At 46.5% G+C, this 27290-nt stretch overlaps 1 protein-coding gene and 1 long non-coding RNA gene across 4 annotated transcripts in view; both read right to left on the bottom strand.

The window, feature by feature from the left end:
• The window catches only part of SLC1A2 (solute carrier family 1 member 2), a 168423-nt gene that overhangs the window by 134696 nt on the left and 6437 nt on the right, over positions 1-27290 (bottom strand). The window contains exon 1 of one of the 3 annotated variants that reach the window (XM_089309686.1): positions 17451-17839. The exons of the other annotated variants lie outside the window; for them this stretch is intronic. The gene's annotated coding sequence lies outside the window, so the exon portion shown is untranslated. Of the gene's footprint in view, positions 1-17450; positions 17840-27290 lie in introns of those variants that run through there. 3 annotated transcript variants of the gene reach the window in all.
• On the bottom strand, positions 57-21439 carry LOC149128334 (uncharacterized). Its single transcript, XR_016217802.1, has 3 exons — positions 21205-21439; positions 5544-5612; positions 57-382 (listed from the first exon to the last, which is right to left on the bottom strand). It is a non-coding gene; the product is annotated as an uncharacterized LOC149128334 (long non-coding RNA).

Below are 27290 nucleotides of genomic sequence, written 5' to 3'. Positions count from 1 at the left end.
AACGCCTGGAACACCCAAGGAAATGATCAGACACACAGAGAAAAGTGTGTATATAAAGTTGCCCGTGACAGTGTTGTTTATAACACTGGAATAGTAAAAGTAGCCTCCATATCCAACAAGAAGTCATTCATAGGACAATTGTTATGGTAGAGCCATCACCAAAAAACACACAGATTGAATGAAACTGAGTCGGACAAACAGATGGAATCATTAAAAGTTATCTCAAAGGGTGGGCATTGTGACACAGCGGGCTGAGCTACTGCCTGGGATGCCTGCATCCCACACTGGAACACCACTGGAGTCCTGATTCCTCTGCTTCAGCTTTCTGCAGATGCATCCTGGGAGGAAGCAGATGATGGCTCAAGTGTCTGGCCCTCTGCACCTGCATTAGAAATGCAGATAGAAGACAGGGATACCAACTTCAGCTTGGCCCACCCCTGGCTGCTGTAGGCATCTGGAGAGTGAAGCAGCAGATGGAAGATGGTTCTGCCTCTCTTTCTCTCTCTCTCTGCCTTTCAAGTAGATGAAAATAAAAAGAAATTTAAAAATTTTTAGGGGCCGGTGCTGTTGCATAGCGGGTAAAGCTGCTGCCTACGGTGCTGGCATCCCATATTGGCGCCGGTTCAAGTCCTGACTGCTCCACACCTGATCTTGCTCTCTGCTATGGCCTGGGAAAGCAGTAAAAGATGGCCCAAGTTCTTGGACCCCTGCATCCGTGTGGGAAACCCAGAAGAAGCTCCAGGCTCCTGGCTTCGGATCAGTACAGCTCCAGTCGCTATGGCCAACTGGGGAGTGAACCAGCGGATGGAGGATCTCTCTCTCTCTCTCTGCCTCTCCTTCTCTCTGTGTATCTCTGACTTTCAAATAAAATAGATTTATCCATTTTATTTGGAAGGCAGAGTTATAAACAAGCAGAGGCCCGGGGGGGGGGGGGTCTTCCATCTATTGGTTCACTCTCCAGATGGCCACAACGTCCAGAGCTGTGCCAATCTGAAGCCAAGAGCCAGGAGCTTCTTCCAGGTCTCCCATGTGGGTTCAAGGGCCCAAGGTCTTGGGCCATCTTCTGCTGTCCTCCCAGGCCATAGCAGAGAGCTGGATTGGAAGTGGAGCAGCTGGGACTTGAACCGGCGCCCATATGGGATGCCAGCACTGCAGGTGGTGGCTGTACCTGCTACACCACAGCACCAGCCCCTATAAAAAATTTCTTTTACGTAATGTCATGGAAAAATATAGTAGGAAAAAAAATCTGACATAATCCTAAACGAGAAAAAGAAATCTTCAAAATACTCTGTATAGTTTGACACAAACAGCATGTACACAGCTTAAAAGGAAATAACTGACAACAACAGTGAAATTGTGGGTGATGTTTTTTCTTGTTTTGTTGCCTTGTGCCTTTTCTGGCTGAAAGTTGTGTTGTTGTCATTGTTTATTTGACTTTGCACTGCATTATGCTTAGCTTGGTTGTTATGAATGGAAGAAGCCTAAGAAAATGCCATGAAGTTGGAGGAGATAAAGATGTCCCAGAGTCTGTGAGAGAAAACGGAAGCAGGGGCTGAGTACGTCAGAGAAGGTGCCCCAACTCTGAAGCCAGCCTGGAATGGAGCCAGGACTGCTGCCCACCTGCTACCTAACCGGGCAGTTACCAGCTTCTGTGCGTCTCAGCCTCGTTGCCTATAAAGCAGGCATGGTAACACAGTAGTCCTCCCCTTGCCTTTGGTTTCACTTCCTGCACTTTCAGAGTTACTCGGGGTCAACCACAGACCAAAAATATTAAACGGTAACTTCCAGAAATAAACAGCTCATAGGAGTGTGATGAAATCTCTCACCATCCCACTCCATCCCACTCAGGCCATGAGTCATCCCTCTGTCCAGCATTGTTTTAAATGCTCTGTGTGTGCCCACTCATGCGACCTTCCTAATATCCCCATGAGGTGGCTACTAGAACAGACGTCCCCTTTAATCAGCAGGAGGTGCATTCCAAGACCTCCACTGGGTGCCTGGAATTTGGAGAGTCACCACTGTCCACACTAGGTACCCATTAGTCATTCAGCCTATCCGGTTAACTTTTGTGGTGTTTCAGTGACCCTGATGCAACTTCATAAGGTCCCAAAGTCCAAGGGTAGTTACGTTGGATATTTTATCATGGTGTATTGTCCTAATTGTTATACTATTAGTTATTGTATATCTCTTAGTGTGCCTAATTAATAAACTTTATCAAAGATACATCAGAAAACATGTAGTATATGTAGATACATCAGAAAACATGTATTGAGGTTCCATCACTCTCCCTGGTTTCAGGCATCCACTGTGGGGGTCTTGGAACATGATGGCCCCAGATAAGAGGCACCATGATCCTAGCACCTATGTCCCAGGGTTGTTAAGAAGAACACAAGAGCTAACATACATGAAGCATTTAAGGTAGTGCCCTCATTATGGCAAAAACCACTCAGGAGCAGATACCCTATCTTGTTTCTGTGTTTCCAGCAACCATCCATGGGCCTGCCTTGCAGCAGGCTCTTGATCAATGATGACTGACTGGTGTCCAGTGGATTCTGGAGGATGCTGCTGATGATCTGTGGAGTGGCCACCATGACACCATCTGACTTAGCGTGAGGTCTCCCTCTAGATCTGGGCCATGCAGCTTCTAGATCGGAGGGATTGGCAACTGCTCTACCGATGTGTTTGAAGCCCTGGCAGTCGCCAGGATAAAAGGGACAGTTGAGAAACTGTATTGCTATAACACAACAAAGCCTACTGGCACCTATGCTCCTCCTCTGGTCTTGTCAGGACGCTTCTGGTAGTGTAAAAGAGAAACACCTCCCATGAGTGTAAATAATAGAGGAGCATATGATATTGCTAAGCACAGTCATTTCATGGAATCCAAGAACAAGAAAGAAAACAATACAATACAAGCTCTCTCTTCAAGTACAATGTGGAACTGGTGTTGGGTGATTAATCAACAAAATCAGTTAGAGCTGAGAATGATTGTTTTTAAATGTTGCTATAGTGCTACAAATATTTTAACTGAAAATGCATAAGAACATTCACTTGGCAAACTCTGGATGACCTCAGATCACACGTGCAATTCTGAAGATGACCATTCCCATCCGTGTGGACTGCTCCCAGATCGTCTGGGCTCTGATCTCATCCCTTGAATCTCCTGAGTCTTGGAAAAGTAATGTACAGATAAGTGAACATGACCTTCCTCCTGGAGGAAGACTCACTCAGAGGCCATCTGCACAGCACATGGCCATCATTCAAAATGACAGGCGCACATTGGCTCCAAGAATCCAAAATGAGCCTCAGACAATTTCAGCTGTGAGCCTCGTGGATTCAACAATACTGATTCATTGTTGGAGCTTATTTGCTTGATAAGTTACCCATCCACTTGCCAGTGCAGCACATTCATCACTGTCACAACTGACACACTCTCAGAAGGTTCACCTGCTTTGGGAGAAAGAAGTATTGTCACAGAAACTTGGCCATTTAAATGCTGGTTCTATTGCATAGTGGCACAGAGGCTTTGAACGATAGACTCTGGAGGACTTGAAATGATTTCAGAAACCTAATCGTCAACCCTTCTAAAGGCTGAAGGGGTATGGTGAGATGCCAAGGCCAAGAAGCCAGGGTCTCAGCGTTCCTGGGAGGTGTCATTTTCCCTCCACAACTGTGCTCCTAGTGGGAACCATTCACCTAAACATTGCCCCCCACACAGAGAGGCACATGGTCAAGTTTCTCAGAAATACATGGCTTCCAAAACTAAACAATTAGGTTAATGAAAATACACCCATGTGTTGAACATCAAGATGACAGACGGAGAATACAGTTTCTGGAAATCCCAGAAAAAAACCAGTGAGTGAGTGAAGCAGAAATACATTCAAACACAAAAGCTCTCTCCTCACTCCTTTCTTTGTTACAACCTGGAAAGCCATTAGAAGAAAACTCTCCCAGCTCAAACCATCCCTGCCCTCCAGTCTTCTTGATTAATTAGGGCGAGAGGCAGGTTTTGGGGACACCTAAAGGAGGTAAGAGTTGAGAATCCAGGGCAAGCACATCTCGGGTGGTTTCTCACTTCACCCTCACCATAGCCTTGCAAGGCAAACAGCATCTTCCTCCTTTCCAGTGAGCAGAGGCTCCCAAAGTGTAGGCGGTTTTTTCAAGGTCACACAACTTACCTGTCTTGTTCTAAAGCCTCCCTGTTTTGCAGCGCTTGCTTCCCATTCTCCCCAGCAGAAGGCCCTGCAGAGGGACACGGGTGGCAGCAAGGTGGCCTCCCAGAACACTCCAGACACCCTGTTCAGGACCTGAGACTCAGAACACCAACTCGGCAGGTCAGCCGCCTGCTCTACTGATCAGAATTTCCCTAGATGTGTTCTTTCAAAGACACACAGAGCTTCGTTTTATTTCTGAGACCCCGGACTACACTCAGAATCTTTCAGTCAATGTTCTGTAATGCTTTCTTGAAATCCTGAGCCTACAGTTTCCCTTGTTGGAGCTCTGTGTACGTATCTGTTTCATCAGAGATAGAAGAATTTAAACAGAGAGGACAGAAAGCCAGGAGTAAAACTTGACTCTAACAATCAGTGAAGATTAAGTTAATGAATTCATTCATCTGATTTTTGCTGGGCTTTACCCATTTCCCTGACGTATTAATTTTCCATCACCAGGTTTGTCTATTCAATGGAATACCTAAATCTAAGATCCATCTTAACCTTTCACTGTGTTGGACAGAAAAGAATGCCTTTTAAAATAGACTTATTTTCTGGACACCTTCAGATGTGAACACCTTCAGACCCCATTGCAACAAAATTCAGAGATGTCAGTGTAGACCAGAACTCAACACGAAAGAGAAGATGTCAACCTGATAACTTAGGCATTTCCCTTTGAAACAAGGCCAAAGGAAACCCATCTGAGCTTTGAAAATGAACAAGAAGCATGGGCTTTCAAAGGTTATGTTTTAAATGTCATATCAGCTCTCGGAAGATTCAATGTTAAGGAAGAACAGATACAAGGGGAACTCAAAAATTTTATGGAAGTAGAGTTAAGTGACAAATTTGATATAAAAAATTTTATATTCATAATATGCATTTTCCATGAACTTTTTGAAAGTCCCCTCATATGCATGAGTTTCAAAAATTCTTTGCACCAAAATATAACTTACCTTTAATTCCATTTTTCACAAACATTTTGAAGTATCCACATCCACAGTCTAGGGATTGATCATTTTGCTACCATAAAGCTAACATCATATGCCAGGAACTTTGCCATACACCTTCTATGCATTTATCCTCACACAACCCCTACAAATTTTAGGACTATCATTAAACCCATTTTACACTTGTGGAAACTGAGGCTTAACAGGTTATGTAAATTGCCTTCGAATTACCTTGTCTGAGAAGCTTCTCCATGACCTGCAGTGCTTTCTATGTCTAAATCAAACAGAGGGGCAAGCATTTGCGTCTCAGGAAGCTGCAAAGGTATGCCTTCTGACTGTCTTGTTTTGGGCGCCATTCCCCCTTCTCTTGCAGCACTGGCGTACGAACCTGTGCCTGGTCAACCAGTCGCTGGGGACGGCTGCCTTAGTCTGTGGGAAGCATGATCAAAACACGGGTCTGGGGGGAAAAACAGAAAATGCCAGTTTCAGCATCTTCCTTCTGGAAAACAGAGAGGGGCCTGGTCTTTTGTGCAACCCAAATACCAGGAAAACGGGGTTTTTGGCTAGCAACCAGGAAGCCTGTGTGAGTGGCTGCCTCTTTCAGATCCTTCCCACAACAGCACCCCCTGCTGTCCCTCATGGTGACCCCAGCTTGCTGTGACAGCCACGTCACCTTCCCCTTGAAAACAAGGGCTGTGTTTACTGACTGGGTCCTGGACAAAGCTCATTAATAATTCACTTCTGGAGAACTGACAGGCGAGTGTTTGGCTGCCATGGTAACCACCTGAAAAGCCTACTTGGGTTTTGAAATAAACATGTCTGCCATGTCTTCGTGACTGTTGAATTCCTGAGAGAAGCCATGCGTGTGGGAGAGGGAGACCGGAATGGGTGGAGAAAAGCTGTCTCAAAAACACAGCCTGAAACTCCTTCATCATCGGGCCATGCCAACTCAGGAGCTGAGCGGCCTGTCTTGGCTTCACACTGCACCCTTCTGGAAGGAGGAGGAAGTGGGGAAACGTACATCATTTCTGGACTCAAATTAGCTATGACAGGAAAACCGACTCATACCCAAAATTCATACATCTAAACGTTTTCACACACATTCTTCTGAACATGCATTCTTGCAACTAATCTATACTACTGTGCAACCTTAGAAGGTCACCATTTTCGTCCCATTTCACAGATGAGGAAGTTGAGTCTTCGCAAACATGGCCTAATCTTCAAGTGGAGGTAAGATAAGTACTGAAATCCAATGACTATGTTCTTTCTATGTATCAACCCCACGGGAAAGGAAGGAAACAGAATCCAATTACTGGCTTGGTCTATCCTGAATTTATTTTAAGAAACTGGACTTTAAATAATTTGAAGGAGTAAATCAGTAAGAACCCTCTTTCTCCCCCGGTGTCTACTGAATTTGAAATGTATTAAAGCAATCCTCTGTAACTTGTGTTTCATATATCTAAACGCTCCTGAGCAAAAATAATGACACGTAAACGCTGGGTGAACTGACCCGGTTTCCCCATCACGTGCACAGGGGCAGGGGCCCAGCAGGGAAGAAAGGAACTGTGCTACAGGCTGGACTCACACAGCACCTCATTCTCCTCCCAAAAGGACTGTGGAGGCACCTGGCTCTGGATCCAGCATTTCACCCCTCCCGGCTGCAGTGTGCTGTCTGTAATATGAGCAGTCTTTAAAACGCAGTACAGAGATAATGGAGAGATTAAAGTTGGGAATTCTGACAAGTGGTTTTCACATGGTCAGCACGACACTTAGTAACTGGTTTGGCTGGTTTTAGAAGTTCAGGCAAAAGCAAACAAAAGACTCTACTTGACTTTAGCACGGAAAGCAGTGAATTTTAAACATGTTTGACTGCAACCCACAAGAAGTATGTGTCTTCTGTTTCTCATTGTGACCCAGTACACAGACACAGGCCAGCACATGCGTGTGCAAAGCATACACAAGCACACATGTATACAGCCATGTAAACACGTATGCACACATGCAAACACATGTGCCCAAGCAGTCACACATGAGCAGACACAACTGCAGAAGGCAACCCATACCCTTTCTCTATGCAGTGTAATATAATAGTTTCTATTCTCCTGCATTTCATTTTTAAAGTTTCATTATTTTATAGTACATTGATTTCTCCTCCCACCAAACGATTATGACTTGTGGTTTGAGCAGCACTTGCTACAGCTGTGTTAGGCAGTTACTAAGCCCTCGAGATGTGACTAATACACTGAATTTAAATTGCACAGATTTTGAAAATCCTACTCAAAGTACAGAAAACTATCTCATTAGAGACTTTGCATATTGATGACATATGGATGTAATAAAATATATTATGAAAACTTCTTCCTATTTTTCTTTCCCTCTTGGTATAAGCTTAACATTAAATACAAGGCATCCATTCTGTTTCATTAGCGCTAATCTTGAGCAGAGTCAGCCAACCACAGTCCATGGGTGAAGTCCAGCCTGACATCTGTCTCTGTCAATAAAGTTTTGTTGGAACATAGCCCTGCTCACTCCTTTGCATATTCTCTGTGGCTGCCTTTGTATGCAGTGGAGACTTGAGTGGTTGAAACAGAGACTGTGTGGCTTACAAAACCCTAAATATCCACATTTGGCTCTTGGGAGAAAAAGTCAGTTGGTCCCTAACAAAACACTGGGTGCTTATTCTCTGCCAGCCATGTGTTCGGTCATATAAACCAGTGCCCCTTGGTATCCTCTGGGGAGAGGCCCCACGATCCAGGCCATCGCCAAACTTGTGAATACCCAAGTACACTATATGAAATGATGTACTATTCACATATAACCCAAGGACATCCTCTGCATGCTTTAAATCATCTTGAAATTGCTTAAGACACCTAGTACATACAATGCAAATCCTATGCTTGTTTGTTTGAAGATTTTTTATTTATTTGAAAGTTAGAGCCACAGAGAAAAAGAGACATACACACACACATACAGAGAGAGAGAGAGAGAGAGAGAGAGATTCCATCTGCTGGTTCACTCCCAAAATGGTTGCAATAGCCCAGACTGGGCCAGGTCAAAGCCAAGAGCCAGGAGCTTCTTCCAAGTCTCCCATATGGATGCAGAGGCCTGAGAACTTGCCGCGTTCCCAGGTGCAATAGAAAGAGCTGGATCGGAAATGGAGCACTCAGGTTTTGAACTGGCAGTCATATGGGATTCCAACATTGCAGGCAGCAGCTTAACTTGCTATGCTACAACGCCAGCCCCATAAATCCTACGTTAATAGCATGTACATGTTATGGAAATAGTGGTTGTACCATATTGTTTAGGGGATAGTGACAAGGAAACAATGTCTGTACAGTTCATTACAGATACAATATATTTTCAAATTTTTCTATCTGCAGTCAGTCAATCCCATGGATGCAGACTCTGAGGGCATGTTTCTCTGACCTGACACCGTTGACAATCCCACAAGGGGAGTTTGTCCCCCCCCCCCCCATTTACAAATGTGGCTCTGCAAGATCTGGTAATTTGCCTGAGGTCACTCAGCTGGGAAGCGAGTCACAGCGCTGGGATTTGAACCCTTGTCAGTCTGACAGCAAAGCCCCTGCTATTGTTTCTCCCTGCCTTGGACCTTTCCCTACCCTAAAAGCTCCTCCTCCTAGACACAGAGCTTCATAACTGGGAGACGCCCCCAGCCCACCCGAGCATCAAGCAGTCAAGAAGGGAACAGGAGGAGGACAGGGAGGAAGCCCTCTCCTGGGGGAGTCTGAACGCTGTAACTGCTCTGCTAGCGTTAGTAAAAGCAATCTGCCTTCCACCCACAAGTCCCGTGCAGGTGATGCTCTGGGAGTGACCAAAATGCCAGCAGTTTAAGCCTCCTCTCCCTTCAGTTAGGAATCTGCATTAAGGTGCCTTGCTTTTCATTTTCAGCCCTCAAACTTCAGTACTTCAAAGCCCAGATTTGGGGGGCAGGCATTTGGAGCAGCGGTTAAGATGCTGCTTGGGAATGCCTGCATCCCATATCACAGTGCAGGCTCTGAATCCCAGGTTTGCCCCCGAGTCCCGCTTCCTGCCGGTGCACTCCCTAGAAGGCAACAGGGGACAGCTCAAGTCCTTGCGTCCCTGACCACTGACATGGGAGACCTGGATTTAGTCCCCAGATCCTGGCTTTGGGGCACATGGAAAATCTCTCTCTTTCTGCCTTTCAAACAAGTAAAAATAAAATAAAATAATTTTTAAAGGGGGAGGAACCCTATTATTGATAGTCCTGGAAATGCAAAGTCATTTTGGAGAAAAATATTTGAAGGAAAGATGAAAAAAGTTGATCAGGGATATTTATAAGTAGAAAAGCAAATAACAAAATAGGTTGTGGAGTGGTATATTATCTTTTTTTAAATTTTTTTTTTGACAGGCAGAGTTAGACAATAAGAGAGAAAGAGACAGAGAGAAAGGTCTTCCTTCCGTTGGTTCACCCCCCAAATGATCACTATGGCCGGCGCGCTGCCCCAATCCAAAGCCAAGAGCCAGGCGCTTCCTCCTGGTCTCCCATGCGAGTGCAGGGCCCAAGGACCTGGACCAACCTCCACTGCCTTCCCGGGCCACAGCAGAGAGCTGGACTGGAACAGGAGCAACTGGGACAGAACTGGTGCCCCAAACGGGACTAGAACCTGGGGTGCCGGCACCGCAGGTGGAGGATTAGCCTAGTGAGCCGCGGCGCCTGCTGTGGTATATTATCTTGGTAAATAAATATCACTCATAACCATACTGGTCCATGTGTGTATGTGAGTGTGTGCATGTTGAACACTATTTTCACATAAGGTATGCATACTTCTTTTTGTGCATATCTACTTTAAAATTGCTGTACAATAACAAAAAGTCTTGTGTGATTTTCTGTTTCCAGGCTGAAGAAGGCATGCACGTTTTGTTTTGTGTGTGAAGTGTGTTGCAGACCTTCCATTGATTTCCACGCAGGAAGCCACAGCCAAGGTAAACTCCAGGGAGGACAAAGGAAAATCCTAATTTCTGTAGGACTCAGTCAACTCTGAGCAAAAGTAGGGCTGCAGCGCCCCCCTGTGTCCAGGGCTGTGCAAAACACAGGAGCAGGCGAAGGCAGGGGCTCTGCTTAAGGGAAGGGACCCTGTAGGAAATCCCAAGCAGACATTGGGAACTACCAGCACCTACTGAGGGAGTTGAATGCTAGTTGAGCATTTCTGCCCCACCAGACGCCAGAGAGAGCTCCGCATGTGGCTCCCAGAGCTCTGTCCCTCATGTTTCAAGGGGCTAGCCACTCCATGCATATTTGTAAAATGAATGAATAGCACCATGTTTTACTACATCGTGAGCTGGTCTTAGAGTGCCATCCTAAGAGATTCCTCTGATTTCTAAAGCTGCCACCTTGAAGACAGGCCAGCCCAGGCCCTGCTCTCACTACACAGCTAACACAGGAGTCCTCGGTCATTGCAAGGGACCCACAATAGCCTCATCCCCCCACCCCAAGGTGGCTTTGGAGAGCCCAGCCTTCAGTTCTTTTTGCTGCCTTAGTGTCCTGAGCAGAGATGGCAAAGACAATTGCAAACCTGGTGTTCACTGATACATCTTGAATTTCTTAATTTCACATGCACTGGCCATTCTCACTTTTGAAGGGGATGGATCCAACATGTGGTCTGAATTTAGCCAGGGCAAGAGCCCACACCTGAAGTGTTACCCATGGGAAGCACCCATTTCAATGGATATTAAGTCTAGAGCAATATTGCATTGGGTTAAGAAAGGGCTGATCAAACAGCTATGTGATGGCCACAGTTGATCCAGTAATAGAAAGCAGTGCCACTGGCCAACTGTGCCAGAGGTGATGGGAGTTAGTTAATCCTAAGAGTGCTAAATAAAGGCAGCATCTTACCCTAAGCAGCTGAAGGCTTAGCCTCCACTTTATTTGCTCAATTCTCTTGCACTGTGCAACTCACGAGAAGAGAGAATTTCCGAAGAGCCCATTCAGCAGCCTCTTGAATGGGAAGTGCAGACCACACCCTGTGCCACCTGCCAGGATGCCTCCATCATAGGGGAGGGGCCCTTCAAGGCAGCTCAGGGGCAGCTGTCTGCAAGTTTCTTCCAGAATGAGAACGTCTGGTTTGCGATCTGTTCCACCAGGCTGGGAGCGCAGGCCCTCCTATGGCTGCCTTCAGCTTGTCCTCGCTGCTCCTCTTCCATCCCCCCACCATGCTGCCATCCTTCCAATATAATCCTTCTTTGTCCCTGAAGTTTAACTACACGGTCCAAACACCTTTATTTGCACCGACCCATCCAAGCCAAACTGTTTGACTTATCTGGATTTCCTCAATGCTCCATATCCCATTGTCATGGAGATGTCACCACCACAGAATGTAGGTATGAAATCTAGATGACCACAACAGGAGGGAGGGAGGTGGCTGAGGTCAGGGGACTTGAGACAAAATGGTTATGAATGGGAGAAGCAAGCCAGGCAGTGACACTGCAGGCAGAGGAGGACTTTTCCAGGGGTGCAGATTGCTAGAGAATCTATTCTGACCCAAAGCAGAGCAAATATGCAGCTCTTTCCACCTGCACCAAAAAGGTAAGGCCAAAAGGAAGAAATCAGCCCTGAATAAAGTCAGCAGCCACTTTTTTACAGAATGTACCCAGTGAGGCAAACAAATCCACAGAAATACAGAAGTCCTCCCTTACCGAATTTTTGCTTTCCTGGATTCGTTACCTCTGATGAACCATGGTCTAAAATTATTCAAAGGAAACTTCCAGAAATAAATAATTCACACATTTAAACTGTGCACTGTTCTAAGTGGCGTGATAAAGGCTTGTACCATCCAGCTCCATCCTACCTGGGACGCGAACCTTTCCTTTGTCCAGTATAACTGCACTGTCTACACTACCGCCATTAGTCACTGAGTAGCCGTCTCAGTTACCAGATGAACTGGCCTGGTGTCACACTACTTGCACCCAAGAATCTCTTATTATCCTTAATAATGAACCCAAAGCACAAAAGTAGGGATGCTATCCATTTGAATGTGCCAAAGACAAGCCACAAAGTATTTCCTTTAAGTAAAAATGTAGAGTTCTCGATAAGGAAAGAACAAAAAAGCTACCTGCCGAAGTTCCTAAAATCCATGGTAAGACTGAGTCTTCCCATCCATGGAATTGTGGGGAAAAAAAAAAAGGAATTTGTGCTAGCTTTGCTGTCACCTCTCAAAGTGTAAAAGTTACAACCATAGTGCATGGTAAGTGCTTAGTAGATGCAAAAGCATTAAGTTTGTGGATTGAAGACACGAACAGAAAACATGTTCAGCTGATGGATGTGTGTGTATACAGGGTTTGTTCTGATCTACAGTTTCAGGCCTCCAATGAGGGATCTTGGATCACATACCCTGCAGATAGGGGGGACTCCTCTATATGCGAAGTCGTGCAAGTACAGGTAGAGATCAGAGCACCTTCTATAACTGGTGTATAAACCCCAGTACCAAAGGATGAGGCTAATTCAATAGGCTGATGTGGGATGCTGGAGAGCATGTGTGAAGGATAAAGCATCATATTTGGAAAGGAAATTTGGCAAGTACTGCAGAAAGACATGGCATAGCCTAAATCTGGCTCTGAATTCTGCCATATGACGTGGAATTCGAGGCTAACCCCAGAGTTGTTCTATCTTACAGCTATGGTAGACTCAGACAGACAATGCTGTTCAGGGATCTCCTGCCCCTGAGATATTGATGATTGGGCAGTATGTGCCCAAATGATAAAAACGTACACAGGTGCACCTAAAAGATGTTTAGACCAGTGAAAAAACAGAGAATACCCTACAGCAGATTGGTTTTAAAAGCCCGGTACATCCACAACATGGAGTAGCCATGAAACAAGCTTAGCAATTCACTTCTTGACATATGTTTATGAGGAACTATCCAGAGAAATCCCTAAGAGATGGAATTTGAGGAGCCCCGTTGGTGAACACACCACAGTGCCCACCCAGATAGGCTGGGACCCTCAGCTTGTGCCCCCTTCCCTTGCCTTGTGTATCTCTTCCCCTTGGCTGCTCTTGAGTTGTATTCTCATATTTCCAAATGGAAAAAAGTAGGTTTTATGACAATCTGTGGGTTATGCTCCTACTTTTATTTAAAAACCATATTGACATAAAAACATGCATCTGAAGTGCAATACGCCAACGGTATAAATATTTATGGGCCTCGAGTGAGATAACAAGTGTCTCCCTTTTTTATTTTTCATTTGCTTTGTATCCAGTGAGCATGGGTTTCATGTAAAGCAATTAAGTTTGTTATCGATAAACTCTCCATTGTTACAGAATGGTGCCCTGGTACAGCCTGCTCCTACCACCATCACATAGGTGCATCCCTGAGAATGCACTCAGGGTCCCATGAAAACTTCACAGAGAGACACCACTCAAAACACCAGTGATAGCAAACCCAGGAGTCTTTCTGACTGCTTCATTCCCCCGGAAACGAATCACACAGAAACCTTTCAGCACCTAGCTGCACGTCACTCCTTATCTTTTATTCAGGCAACATGAGCAGTCTTTTCTATACCACTCCTAGGTTCAATCTGCCCCACGTCCCCATGGCCATGACAGCTGTCACACTCTATCACATGCTTCTTGGGTACTCCAACCCATCACGGCCATCTGCAACATCACTCATTAAACATCCCTTGAAAATGTGTTAAGGCTTTGGAAGTGTTGACCACCAGCTTCTGGGGTTGGAGGAGTCACTTCACAGCGAGGAGACTGTGGACCCTCAGTGTTGAAGGAAAGAACAGTAATCTACCCCTTCCACCCTTTCCAACACTCCAGGCCCTCTATAATACCACGGCCTCACAGCCACTCGACCCAGACCTGAATCCTGCTTCTCTTCCCTGTCCCTGTTTTCAACATCTCCTAAAACAATCAGTCCTATTCTCAGACCAGTTCTGAGTGAAGGAATGAATAAGCAAATGAATGAGTTGGGCCTAGGGACTCCTTTCTTGGGAAGATTGATATTATAAGGTTGTGATATAATAAAAAATAAATATTTGAGGGAAGGGTATTGAGTGTAGCAGTTAAGGTGCCACTGGGAGCACCCACATCCCACATCCAAGTGCCTGGGTTTGAGTCCCAGCTCCATCCTGGATCCCAGCTCCCCGCTAATGCACCTGCCCTGGGAGGCAACAGGTGACGGCTCAAGTGGTTGAGTTCCTGCCACCCACATGGAACCCAGATCAAGTTCCCAATTCCTAGGGCCAGCGCTATGGCATAGTAGGTAAAGCCCCGGCCTGTAGCACTGGCATCTCATATGGGCACCGGTTCACATCCCAGCTGCTCCACTTCTGACCGAGCTCCCCACTAATGGCCTGAGAAAGCACCAGAAGATGGCCCAAGTGCTTGGGCTCCTGCACCCACATGGGAGACCTGGAAGAAGCTCCTGGCTCCTGGCTTCGGATTGGCCCAGATCCAGCCATTGCAGACATTTGTGGAGTAAACCAGCAGATGGAAGACATTTCTCTCTGTCTCTCCCTCTATATGTAACTCTGCATTTCATATAAATAAATAAATCTTAAAAAAGAAAAGAAAAAGCTCCCAACTCCAGGCTTCAGGCTGACCAAACCCTGGCTATGTGGGCATTTGAGGAATAAAAGATAGGAGATGGAGATTCTCTCTGTCTGTCTCTGTCTCTCTTTCTCTCTCTCTCTCAAATTAGTTAAGTAAACAACAACTAAGTATTTGGTCTCATCTCAGGCTCCTGCTGCCACACAGCTCCTAAAATCCTTGAATTCCCATTGCAGTGACAAGAGCATCGCTACCCTAGACAGAAGACTGTGGTTGGCATGCTAATGAGAGGACCAGTAGCTGGGGGACCCTAGATCCTTTCAGGATGGGGTGGGGAGCGCTGTTCACCAGAAAGACCACAGTATGATTGGAGAGTTGGGACTTCAAGAAGGGGATTGGGGCTGGAGCTTTAATCACCATTGGCTAATGCTTTGAGCAATCACAACCACCCAGTGAAAGCTCCACAGAAAATCCTAAATGATGGAATTCGAGGAAATCCAGGGCAGTGAGCACATGAGTGCTGGAAGGTGGCACAGCCAGAGGGGCACGGGAGCTCGTGGCTGGATCCCTTCCACTCTCATAGGAAACCCACTAATGGTTCCCAGCCCCTGAGTTTGGCCTGGCCCAGCCCCAGCTGTTGTCCCATACCCCACATTCACCTGGTTGTCTTGGAATCACATCCTTTACAATAAATCAGTAAAGGTAGGTCAGGTGTTTCCTTGAGTGCTGGGAGCTAGTCCAGTGATTCTGGAACATGAGGAGGGGGCTGTGGGGGCCGCCGGAATTCACAGCCTGCCAGCCGGAAGCACAGAAACAAGTGAGACCTGTATCTGGCATCCAAAGCAGTCTTGCGGGCCTGAGTCCTTCTTGCAGGACTGAATGCTAACTCCAGGTAGGTAGCGTCAGAATGGAACCAACATGCGGGACACCAGCTGGTGCTGGAAGAGATGCCCACCAGGCATTTTGGATCGGAAGTGTTGTGAGCGAGCACAGTTCCAAGGTTAAGGGCACAAAAGAAGAGACTCTTTGTACAAACCTTCCGAGTGCAAATACACCACTCACATGATCAAAGAAACCCAGGACCTCCGTTCCACTCTTATCACGTGTGGCTCTAGGAGAAAGAATTGCAAACACACCTGTGGATATGCACTGAGTGTGGGCAGCCTGGTTTGCAACGTCAGAGGACTGATGCACAACCCCAGGCAAGATGGATCAGCAGGCTAAAAAAAGTAACACAGTACTGTCATTCAAGAAAAATGACAGCCACCGTTATGGGGCATCTTCTAGGTGCCAGGCACTACGATAGGTACTTTAACTGGTTCTCTGAATCTTTTCTCCAAAACCCTCTCAGGTGGGTGATATTGTCCCCATTTACCAGATAAGGAAACTTGAGTCTCAGAGAGGTTCAGTAATTCTGCTAGCAGGTGACGGACAGGAACTTTTGCTTGGGTGTCTCTAAGTGTAAAATGCATACTGCTAACTGCTGGGCGAAACTGGCTCTCAGAAGCTGAAGCAGAGCATCTTGCTATGGGGATATATTTATGTACACTGCAAGAGGGCAGGTATTCTCCAGGTTAGACCTCGTTTTTATCATGTTCACGGTCACCATTAAGAGTATTTCATACAAACCCGCACATCAGTGGCTTCCCTGGAGGGTGGCCCACATGATTTATGGGTCCCAGTGGAAAATGGAAAATGGCCCCTTCTTATTAAAAAGGTGAGATGGCAGCCAGCGCTGTGGTGCAGCAGTTTAAGCTGCTGCCTACGAGGCTGGCATCCCATATGGGCACCAGTTCATGTCCTGGCTGTTCCACTTTCAAACCAGCTTTCTGCTAATGGCCTGGGAATGCAGTGGACGATGGTCCAAGTACCTGGACCCCTGCCACCCACATGGGAGACCAAGAAGAAGCATATGGCTTTGGGCTGCCCCAGCACTGACCAATATGGCCATCTGGGGAGTGAACCAGCAGATGGAAGACTCCTCTCTCTAAATCTGACTTTCAAAATAAATGAATAAATCTTTAAAAAGACAAAAGAAAAGGAGTTTGAGATGTGACGGCAAAACCTAGCACTGCCCAAGTCATAGGCCTATGGAGCCAACCTTGCTTTCCTGTGTTCCTGTCTTTATGCCCAAATAATCTTAGATGATTCTGAAGGAGACACCAGGAGTTCTTGTCCAAGAACTCACCCCGTGAGGTCCTCCACTGCTTCCCCTTGCTCATTCAACAAATACCCTGTGACCCTAGGAGACATGAGTTCATTTAAAATGCTCCCTAGCTAGACACTAAAGCCATAGCTGGGCAGAACTGTGGTCTCCCTGTGCCCGGAGAACCGGGGGACCCCTTCCTCCAGCTGGCTGGCTCAGCAGCTGAGCTTGAAGGCTCCGAGGAAAGTTCTCTTCAAACATATGGACCCACAGCTCAGTCCTGACCCCTGCACTCCGCCCCCTTAGGGGCTGTGTCCTTTAACAACAACAGGGGCTTTTCATGCCTCTCTGACCCTGTGGCCAATTGGGTTTACACACAAGCTGCACTGCTGGGCTGTCTGCTGAGACAGTCTAAAAAGAGGAGTCTCTGTTTCCACGTCCCAATCCTGTGCTGTTTATTCTGGGGCCTTTCCAACTTTTCAAAATGTTCTTTTCAATCCCTCACGTGTCTGTCCCGCTCTCTGGAAAGGCACGCTTGTATCCCCTGCTTGCCCCTGATGCCCACCTGCACCTTGCAAAGTTTGAAAAGAACCCAGATCACACCAGGTTGGACATACCCGAGCTCCGGCACCGGCAAACCTTCTCCGAATCCCGCTAATGACGCCAGGGGAGAAGCCAGGGGAGGACGAGGAAGAGGCGAGGAAGAGGCCCCAGGGCCAGGGCCGTAAACGGTGACTGCTATCAACTCACTCCCCACCTCCGCCCAGGTGTCCAGGGGTAGCCGTGGCCTCCAGAGAGCTCTGGTCCCTGGCTGATTTAACGACCACAGGCCACTTGGAATGCAAACAATCCAAGAGGTAGGGTTTCCTTTCTTCAAAACCCTGGCAACAGCTGGTGCCGGCCTGGGACAGGAAATTTGCCCGCTCACTCTTGCTTCAGATCAGCATGAATATCCCCACAGCCTAGCCTCCAGCCACGTGTGGCTCCACCACGCCCCCTGCTGGACAAACTGCTTGCAGACCAATCAGGGAGGACAGTGTGTTGAGATCCAAGTGTTCACCTGCCTTGAATCCTACTGAGAGTCAAAGGGAGAGAGCAAATAAAGTAAAAACAATTGCATGTGCTTCATTCCAGCAACCAGAATAAAGAACACAGCGTCTCTCCTTTGATTCTCTTTCCACTTCAAATACAGCAATGTGAGTGCCTTGGCCCTGAATCAAGGAGGAATCTAGCTTTCACCATGAGGATGATGAGGGTGGCTTCGACTGCTGAGTTTCCCATAAGGCTCAGCAAGGGAGTTTCCCAAACTGGCCCTTCCTCCAATCACAGGATTTCCACAGTGAGGGCTCAGGGCGTCACCAAGGAAGACGCCAGGTGTGGTTTTTATTCTCATATCCCAGCAGGCACCAACAATTGCTGCCTCCTCCCCAGCATGTGCAGTCTCCAGAAAACTCCAGGAAGAAAAAAACACTCGGGGGAAATACAGAACTAGCTAACATTTTTATTCAGTCACCATAAAACATACATTGACTATAAGATATTACCTCTAGACCCACAGGAAGCCACAGTGAAAACACCCTTTGGGGAAGGGTTAATTATCTTCAAGGAATTAGAAGCAGTAATTTCACAACAGCGACTGCAGCCTCTGGTTACTTTTCTATGTCAGCTTTTCCAGCAGTTGAGCTCTCAGGCCCTGTATTTTATTCACTGTTGCAATTTTAAAATGATCCCTGACATAAGGAGGCTCTTCTTGCTATCTGACAATCAAGTTCCTTATCACTTCCGCTAGTTCTTCTTTACAGAGACCAGGGGACAGGGACAGATACACGTGCCTGTGAGAAGAGGCAGGCGGACCTGGGGAAAGATGGAGGATGGGCTCCAAGTCACTCATCTGATTAAACTGGGTTGTAATTTCAGCAAAGTGTGCATATAGGAGCTTGTAATCTTATGACAAGGACCCCACGGACTATGGAAAATACATTATTGGCAACACGAGGCAAGCTGCTGCCCGGCTGGTGATCCTGTAACCCACCTGCCTCCTATTAATGCCTCCCAGGTGAAAGGGAGGTTAGAGACTGGTGGGCTGGAATGTTCAAGGGTCCACCAGAACCTTGCAAAGGTGACCATGTCCCAAGAAGCAAAAGGTCATGTCCTCTTAACCATGGCCATCGCCCCTTACACCTGTTCCCTCCATCCTCTCTCTGCTCTTACCTGTCTCTGTCCCAAGGCAGACAATTCAATTACACTACCATTCAGCATGATAATGATAACAAGTTGGAGCACAAAGAAATTAATGCAGTGCTAGTTCTTAGAGAGGTATCAGGAGAGCGAGCAGACGGACAAGAACATACCCGGCACACTCTGTTATAATGACGTGCCATGAGAGAGGCCTGAACAGAGGGTAAATGAGGACAAACTCCCTGGAAGAAGCCCAGCTGAAAAGTCACCTCCATTAGGAAGCCTGCCCTCCATCCCCAGGTGGATGTGATTGAGGACGCAACCACTGAATGCTTATTGAGTGCATTGTGTTCTGATGTAGGAGGATGCAACATGTCCTCAACATGCTTACATTCCAGTGAAAGGGGCAGATAAATGAACACCGTATTTACATATTGTAGCTGATGCAGTGATGGAAGCAATCAAGGACAAGGAGCTGGGGCTAAGAAAGGGAGACCTACTTCGGGTGGAGCGGGAAGAGAGGCCTCTCTGGGAAATGACCTCTAAGCCTCTTGGATAAGAGAGCACCAGATGAGGAAGGGTGACAGGCGGAAGGTAGGCAGTGGTCGGATTAAAGGGATGGGCCAGGCCCTGAGGTAGGCAAGACCATCGGGTATTTGAGGAACTGGTAGTTAGAGAGCTATGCAACTCTCAGGAAACCGATGCCATTTGCCTGGGTTAATGCAAAGGCTGTAAGCAGTGGAGAGAAAAGGCCAGGCTTTAAGCACTTTTCTCAGACCTGATTAACTTGTATGTTGGGGCTGATGGAAGACAGAAAGACAGAGACACACCTGTACTCTGGCTAAGGGTATCTACAGGGACAGCAGTGCCATTTACTGAGAGGTGAAATTTTGGGAGGGAGTAACAATGAATCTGCAAGGGGAAAAAAAAAATAAGAGTTCCATTGGACTGTGGAAATTCCAAGATGTCTGTGCATTGCACAAATGGAGAGCCCAATTAGTTCGTGGGATATTCCATTCTGGGGCATGGAAACATTTGCAAGTTTTCAGGACACCCATGTTATGCAAATGCCCAGGACATAATCCAAGGAGATGCAGAGTCCAAGAGGAGTCTGGGATTATGACTAAGTCCCAGGGAGATTCACAAGCCACACAAGAGCCAAAGGAAGTACTAAGCGAGGAAAGAGAGGAACTCTAACTAGGGAGATTCAGAAAGACTTCAAGAAGTTGACGCTGAAAGAAAATAGCAATCACACCCAAAACGTATGCAATTCTAGCTTGCTGGCTAACAAGCCTACAGAAGTCAGGCTGCCATGTTCACTTGACAGATAACCAGGATTGAGAGTGTGGCACTGGCACCCTGGGCAGCTGAACTTTGCTCCCTCTCCATTCTGAGCTACCCTTCCTTACACTGGAACCAAATAGGAAGGCCACAAGAATATCTGGCCATGTAGTCACATAGCTACCCTCCCCTCCGCTGCAGGCAATGAATTACCCTCTGGGTCGAACCCTGTCCTTTGTTAACATTTTCCATGGAGTATCCAAGACCTCTCCTTCACTAATCAAGTCTTCCCTTTAGTATATGAGCATGTTGATAGCACACCCACTGGAAAACCAAGACAAATAAGTCGAAGTGAAATCCAGCTCTCTCCTCAACTAAGTTCCTATTCCTAGCCTCACCATGACGACCACCCTTGAAAGCAAATTGACATTTACTCTCTCTCTCCATCCACTTTCAGCCCACACTAGCAAAATGGCAAGAGCCGTCACTTTGGTGATCCTCTCCAGGCAAAGGCCAATGATAGCCTTGCAATCTCTTAATCCAATGACATCTTGTCAGTAATGACACTGCCTCTCTAGCAGGTGGCACTGTCACCCACTCCAAGACACCTGCTCCTTCTGACTGCCTCTTCTCAGCTCCCCGCGCACCTCGATTCATTTCCCTCTGCCCGTCTTTAGCTACTAGAGCTTCCCAGGATTCTCTCTCTCTCTCTCTCTCTCTCTCTCTCTCTCTCTCCCTCATTCCCTCCCTCTGGCTTCATGATCTGTCTGGGTGAGCTCATTTACTTCAACAATCATAAACACCACTCTGTCCAAGACCCAGCCTCTCACATACCCAACTGCCCAGTGAGCATCTCCACTCAAAAACAGTTCTTAACCCAGTGTGCCAAATTCAATGTCTTCTCAAACTCACCATTTCTCTCCTGAATTCCCTTTCTGCACTCATTCCACCCTAGTTGCTTAAGGTGGAAACCTGAGAGAGGTCTTCAAGGCCTCCCTTCTGCTCACTCCACATTATCACTAAGTTTGCTCAACAGCCGTGGGACCTGGTATGTGGGGAGCAACTCGGACTAGACTGTTACTCGAATTAAGACTTATTCTATGCATCTGCTCTCCCACAATATGGCGCTGGGAGAGGAGGAAACAGCTTCTACACAGCTGCCTTTCACCAACTTGACAAGCTGTAGGAGCTGCTCCTGATTGGAGGAGAGCAGCGTACTCGGTGTGTGGGTAGCAGAGTTGGGATTGGTGGAAGAGGACTATAAAGGAGGAGAGAGACAACATGCACCAGGAACATCTAAGGGGAACACCTGAGCAACCCCCGAGAGAGCCGGCTGGCGGTGTGCCGCTCCCCCGCGGAAGTGGGGAAAGTGGCAGGGGGAACCGCCCTTCCATGGAGGTGGAAGGGACGGTAGCCAACCTGGGAAGAACCAGCAGCAAACCCGGGGAGGGCCGAGCAGACAAAAGAACAGCGCAGGGTCCTGTGTCGTTCCTCCACGAAGACGGGGAGCGACACTGGTAACCCATGTCTGTCCATGAACCCTAATTCAGCCACCATGTCCCACCTAAGTCTTCTAGTTAGTCCCAATGCCCCTGCTCCAGTTCATATTCCACCCAACACTGTCATAGTAACAAAGACATGGAGTTAATCCAGAGAAGTGTCAACATACAGGCATCTTTAACCAGAGGTTGACAGAACATCTGGTTTCTTAACTCAACAGACAGTGCTGTGGATATTCCCAAAATGCATTATCCAGTCACTGCTTCCTTTTCTCAAGGTAAAGTCTCCACGGGAATCAATGCCCTCTGGGATGGAAAAATAGCTGCTGTCAGCACTGAAAATATAAACAATAGCTATACTCTGCATCTATTGTTGCTTCTAGCACCTTCCATTCAATTCACCACTCTTGGAGGGGCAGGAGTTGTGCTGCTGCAGTGGGTTAAGCTGCTGCTTGGGACATCCACTTCCCACTATCAGGGCACTGGTTCCAGTCCCAGCAACTCCACTCCAGTCCAGCTTTTTCGCTAATGTGCTTGAGAAGCAGCAGAGGTAGCTCAGATACTTGAGTACCTGCCGCTCATGTGGGAGACCAGGATGGAGTTCCTGGCTTCTGATTTTGGCCGGCCCAACCCCAGCTGCTGCAACCATTTCGGGAGTAAACCAGCAGATAGAAGATGGCTCTTACTGTTGCTCTTACTCTCTCCCTCTGTCACCATGACTTTCAAAAAAAAAATAATCCTTAAAAAATAATAAATTCAGCACTCTAGATTTCTGTACCTGGAGTTCACCTCCCCTGCGAGGCATAAACTTGAGATAATCATCTCCTAACTGGACTAGGTCCTCTTGGAAGAACTGGAGTCAAGGAAGGGCTTCCATCATCTGTCCTTGTTGCCCAACAAAATTCACTTTTCTTCCCATTTTATCCCCATGTTACTTTTAAGGTATAGCTTTATTATTTGCATGTTTATTTATTTGGTTTTAATAGACAAAAATCATATGCGTTTGTTGTATAAAATGATATTTTGATAGAGATCTTCACTGGGAGAACTACAAAATCAATAAATTAACATATCTATTACCTTACACACTGATCATATTTTTGTGGAGAGAACACGTAAAATTTACTGTCTTAGCAATTTTCTACTATAGGATACTTCTACATTGTTACCAACAACAGATCTCTTGAACTTATTCCTCTGAACTGAAAGTTTGCAATCATTGACCAACAAGGTATAGTATTTTCTTACAGTTTTATGGAGTCCTGGATACTCAGGTTGAGAGCAACTACACTCATGGTTCTGTTGTCTTGCTGGCATTTGCCCTGGAACACAGAGTGATGGTATGTTATGCTGCCCCAATCCCCATGTCCTCGCCTTCAGGACTGAAGGTCTTACTTTCCCAGCTGCTGCAAATGTTGAAGATGACAGCTCTTGACTGTCTCCCTCCCAGGCCTTACCCTCTACTCACCCAACACCAGGACCTCCATTCTAGCACAGACGCATCCAATGTCTGGTCCACCCAGGAGTAAAGAACCACCACACCTTCCTCCCCAACTCTGGCCACTCCGAGGGATCATTCTTCCTCCAGAATCTCCGTGGGTGGCTTGAGTCCTTTGCTGTAGCTGTTCCAACCCCCTCTCTATCCACCCTTGCTTCCTTCACTCCTTCACAAGAATGTACACTGAGAGCATAAATTTCCAATAAGCATAACTTACACAAGACTCTATCTAGTTCTGTCTCCTGAAACCAACCAGCAATAATGCACCAAGCTCAATCTATCAATGTCTGTGAGAAGAACCCAAATTTAAATGTTTTCAGACTAATAGTTAGGCTCCTACAAACATTAGTTCCTCATCTGAAATGTTAGCAATTAATCATGATCTAAAAATCAATGATCGTTTCAGGGCTTTGAGTCCAAGGAGATTTTACAAATGTTTACTGATTGATGACTTCGAATTTTCGAAAACCACTGGGGAATGAATTCAGTCTATAACTCCAGTACTTTCTAATCCAATCTTAGAAATTTAGTCCAATATTCTTTTTTTTTTTTTTTTACAGGCAGAGTTAGAGAGAGTGACAGAGAGAAAGGTCTTCCTTCCATTGGTTCACCCCCTAAATGGCCACCACGGCCAGCGCACTGCACTGATCTGAAGCCAGGAGCCAGGTGCCTCATCCTGGTCTCCTATGCAGGTGCAGGGCCCAAGCACTTGGGCCATCCTCCACTGCCTTCCCGAGACACAGCAGAGAGCTGGACTGGAAGAGGAGCAACCAGGACAGAACCAGCACCCCAACCAGGTCTAGAACCTGGAGTGCCTACGCCGCAGGCGGAGATTAGCCTAGTGAGCCACGACGCCAGCCCCAATACTAATTCTTGATGCTTACTCAAGACCATATAGTGGATGTGAATTTAAAAAATTATAGTTGAACCAATCTCAGGGCGCTCTCAGCCCCTTCAGAGGGCCCAGTGTGAGTGTTATTGGCTGATATCCATCCATTCACCCTAAATAACTTCATTTATTTGAGCTTTGTTCACAATGACTTCTCTCTACTTTCTGAGTCAAGGTGACTGTCAGATCCCAACTGTCCTTTTAAGTAAAAACTTAGATAAAAACAAAAAAATACATTGCAGTCTGCAGCAATTGGCTTCACCTGGCACCTAATAGCGAAGCATGCTTGCTTGCTTGCTTTCCTCTCTTTTCTTCTTTCTTTATCTCCCTTCACGCATTCATGCACTGCTATCCAGTCTTCCCTTGAATTTCTCTGGTTTGATGTCTACAAATTAGGGACTGACAATCACTCTCAGTTACCTCAACTTACTTCTGCTTTCTCATGGTGACAATTCCTTTTTTTAAAATGTTTACTTATTTTTATCTTATTTTAAAGGCAGAGAGATAGAAAAAGAGAATTTCCATCCCTAGTTTACTCCTCAAATACCCATCCCAGCCGGAGCTGGGCCAGGTGGAAGCCAGGAACCTGGAACTCAATCCAAGTCTCCCACATGGGTGGCAAAGACCCATCGCCTCTCAGGGTCTGCATCTACAGGAAGCTGGAATGGGAACCAGAGACAGGACTCAAACCTAGGCCCTTCAATATGGGATGCAGGTGTCCCAAGTGGTATCAATGCCCCTAAGGTGGCATTTTCTTTGAGGTATCACTTCTCAGGTTCAGAGAGAAACTCACTCCTTTTTGTCCTCATTTCTGTCCTTATACAATGCATTACACATTCTTCATAATCTTTTTTTTTTCCAGGGGCACTTAGCTATCTCATGTTCTTTCTCACATTCCTTGATCAAAATGATTAGAAACACCTACAGAATTGAAAGAAAGAAAAAGAAAAGAAGGAAGGATGGAAGAACAGAAGGATGGAAGGAAGGCAGGCAGGCCAAAGCAAAATACAAAGACCGAGTTTGTAAAATGTTTTAAAATGATGGATTAATTGCAAAATGTGGATACTACGACAGACAGATGTGGATTACAAAGAAGCAAGGAACCCAAAAACCGTGTATAGTAAAAACGTCTCTAAGTTTCTCCATCAACAAAATAAGCATAGTACTTCAGAGGAGTTTCCTGAAGATTTACCAAAGTCACATATGTAGAGTCACACACATTTGGGAGAGGTTCAAATGAAGAGTTTTAATTATATTTTTTTATGCTGATATCTATGAACACCATGGAAACATGAGACACTTGTCTCACTATTTCCAAATCACACATCTGGAGAAGTATTTTGTTTGTTTGTTTGTTTGTTTGTTTTAAATCCAAAGAGAATTAGAATCTGTGGGAATTGGGCTGGCGCCACGGCTCACTAGGCTAATCCTCCGCCTTGTGGCGCCGGCACACTGGGTTCTAGTCCTGGTCGGGGCGCCGGATTCTGTCCCGGTTGCCCCTCTTCCAGGCCAGCTCTCTGCTGTGGCCCGGGAGTGCAGTGGAGGATGGCCCAAGTGCTTGGGCCCTGCACCCCATGGGAGACCAGGAGAAGCACCTGGCTCCTGCCATCGGATCAGCGCAGTGCGCTGGCTGCAGCGCGCTGGCCGTGGCGGCCATTTGAGGGTGAACCAACGGCAAAGGAAGACCTTTCTCTCTGTCTCTCTCTCTCACTGTCCACTATGCCTGTCAAAAAATAAAAAAAATAAATAAATAAAAATAAAAAAAAGAATCTGTGGGAATTAGGATTCTCCAAGGATGGAAGAGCTTCCCAGGGTGTCAGACCACCAGAAGAGACAAAGACTGCCATTTACTGCCACCTACTGGATGATCAGCAACTGTGCTACTCTTAAAAATACACATCAATGCAGCCTTTGAAACATTTCTTCTTTAAGACAAAAGCCATCTATCCCTAGGTTGTCACCTTTGACAAAATAAACAACATAAGCCCCACACCCCAAGGGACAGGGCCAGAAGCTGTTTTAGGAAATAAGTTAAGTCACATCCCTAAATAACTGCACCTGAAGATTGCAAAAGCAAGAATAAGTTCAGGGGCTGTTAAAAGGCCTACCACATTTGCCACTATGAAGCACTTACCATGGCTCAGTCTTCTGCAGGGTGACAGCCACGTGGTCACAGCCTGGGATGTGTCAAGAGGAGACAAATGCACTGACTTCTTGACAACCAAGAATTAGAAAATGATATTCTATTGAGAACATCCCAGGGCAAAGTTAAAGGAAATAGCAAGCACATAAGGGCTTAAAAACAAAAAGTTGCAGGGCTGGTGCTGTGGTGTTTCAGGTTAAGTCACTGCCTGTGAGGCTAGCATCCCATGTGGGCACCAGTTTTAGTCCCGGCTGCTCTAGTTTCAATCCAGTTCCCCGCTAATGCGCCTGGGAAAACAGTGGAAAATGGCCCAGGTGCTTGGGTTCCTGCACCCACATGGGAGACCCAGAGGAAGCTCCCAGATCCTAGTTTCAGCCTGGCACAGCCCAGGCACTTGTGGACATTTGGGGCAGTGAATCAGAGAATGGAAGTTCTCTCTTCTCTCTCTGTCTCTCCCTCTCTGTTTCTGTAACTCTGCTTTTCAAATAAATAAAAAATAAATCTTAAAAAAGAAGAAAGAAGAGGTTGCCTGGATTCACTCCCATTGCACTGAGAGTTTCGGGTAATTCTTCCAATGCTAGACCCCTTGGCAATGCTGTACCCTAGGAGGATGGAACCCCAGCTCTTAGTCTCCTTGATACTGCCTTGGAGAGGTAAGGGATCATGCAGGTAACGTGAGCGAAGTGGTCCCAGAAAAAATTGTGTCCCACGTGAAGGCCACACAGCCCATCTTGAAGGGAGCCATTCCTCAGGGCCAGTTTGCCCCTGCCCTGCACAACTGCCAGTTAGAGACACAGCTCCCAAGCCAGGAGAATTTGGGTCCTGACTTCGCCAGTCACTAGCAATGAAACCTTAGCTGAGTTACCTGATCTGTCTATCCCTCAGTTTAATTTTTATTTTTGCTCATGTATTTTATTAGAAAAACAGAGAGAGAGAGAGAAGAGAGAGAGAGGGAGGGAGAGAGAGAGA

The sequence above is a fragment of the Oryctolagus cuniculus genome, chromosome 1 (genome assembly GCF_051225735.1).
Source record: "Oryctolagus cuniculus isolate XC-2025 breed Fujian yellow rabbit chromosome 1, ASM5122573v1, whole genome shotgun sequence".
NCBI classification, from domain to species: domain Eukaryota; kingdom Metazoa; phylum Chordata; class Mammalia; order Lagomorpha; family Leporidae; genus Oryctolagus; species Oryctolagus cuniculus.
The sequence above is the reverse complement of the archived record's forward strand: the minus strand, read 5'-3'. Positions and strand labels throughout refer to the sequence as shown.